Source organism: Octodon degus, unplaced genomic scaffold (genome assembly GCF_000260255.1).
Source record: "Octodon degus isolate 3935 unplaced genomic scaffold, OctDeg1.0 scaffold03579, whole genome shotgun sequence".
Taxonomy (NCBI): domain Eukaryota; kingdom Metazoa; phylum Chordata; class Mammalia; order Rodentia; family Octodontidae; genus Octodon; species Octodon degus.
In genome coordinates, this window is record NW_004528155.1 from 1,971 (window position 1) to 3,540 (window position 1,570).

At 38.3% G+C, this 1,570-nt stretch overlaps 1 non-coding gene across 1 annotated transcript; it reads right to left on the reverse strand.

Moving 5' to 3' along the window:
- Positions 1 to 483: 483 nt before the first annotated feature.
- LOC111814953 lies at positions 484 to 585 on the reverse strand. The gene has a single exon (XR_002819797.1). It is a non-coding gene; the product is annotated as a U6 spliceosomal RNA (small nuclear RNA).
- Between the last annotated feature and the right edge of the window lie 985 nt (positions 586 to 1,570).

Here is a 1,570-nt window from a genome sequence, read left to right on the forward strand (position 1 = left end):
AGGGAAGCTCTTATTCCACTGAGCCATCTCCCCAGCCCCTTAGTGTTTGTTTTTTAATGTTTAAATCTTTGATCCATTTTGACTTTAGTTTAGTGCATGGTGATAAACCAGGATCTAGTTTTAGTTTTCAGCATGTGGAAAGCCAGTTCTTCCAGCACCATTTATTAAAGAGACTGTCTTTATCTTGGCCCCTTTGTCAAAGTTAAGGTGGCTAAGTGTGCTTGTAGTTGTGTCTGTGTCTTCTAATAGTTCCTTTGATCTTCAAGTGTATCCTTATGCCAGCACCATGCTGATTTTAATACAGTAGCTTTATAATATAATTTCAAGTCAGGGATTATGATGTCACCTGCCTTTCCTTTGTTTCCCGGGATTTCTTTTGAGAATCTGTGTCTCTTCTGCTTTCAGCTGAACTTTAGGAATGTTTTCTCTAACTCTGTGAGGTATATTAATAATATTTTAATTAGGATTGCATTGAATCTATATAAAAATATGGAATGATTCACAAATTTGCATATTGTCCTGACACAGAGGCCATGCTCATCTTCTCTGTATCTCTGTAAGTTTAGAAAGCATGCAAAGTCCTATCGTTAGCTCATGTATATATAAGTGGTAGGGCTGGCATAGTCTGCAGTGCCAGGGATTGAACCATGGTCCTAGCACGTCTGCCTAAGCTTGCCTAAGCAGGTGCTTTAGACCACTGAGCTATTATGCTGGCCTTCATCTAGATATTTTTTTAAAAAGTATTTCTCTTCTGAACTAAGAAGAGATGTTATTTCAAGCTATATATCTTTGCACATTTTTCCATTTGTTATTATGAAGTTCAGATATATTTTGTTAGCATTTCTAGCATTCTCTGTGGAAGGGAGATCTTGGCCTGCTTCCTTTCCGGGTTAAACACAGTGAGCTATGTTTTCTTGAGGGGTTGGTCTATCTGGACCAAGACTTTGTATGATAAACTGCATAATTTATTGAATTTAATTCTCATGAAAATCTTTTAGAGATGAAGAATCCAATGTTCAGAGAGCAATTTCATTAAAATAACTGTGCCAGTCAAAAATGGTAGAGCTGAGATTTATTAGGGTGCCAGACCTAAAGTGTGAATTGGATTCTTGTTCTCAGTTGCTTTGTGACTAATACAGAAAGCCTTTTCTCCTATGATACTAGAGCTGTAAATAGGACCCCTGGGAAGATTCTTTAGTTTTTCAAATTTATTGGCTTTATCAGGGAGTTATATCTCTTCTGTTTCTCATCTGGAAGAACCTGGCCAGGGTGGTATACCCCAAGAGAAAACAAGCCTGCGCCATAGTTTGTTTTCTGGCACCTTCAGATTCACCAGGAAGTGTGGTGTGTGAGAATACTGCTGTGAAGGAAGCTGAGGATTCTGGATCAGCATTCAATGTTCCTGTCTTTTAGCAGACCGCCTATCATTTGAAGACTTCAGTAGTAGAATTTTCCTCTGTGCTATTTCAGAAGAAAGAAGAAATGGCATCAAAATTTGCTAATTTCTGAACGAGGTGAGTTAATGACATCATGTAGCCATCCCTGTGCCTACTCACTTACAGAGCTCTAG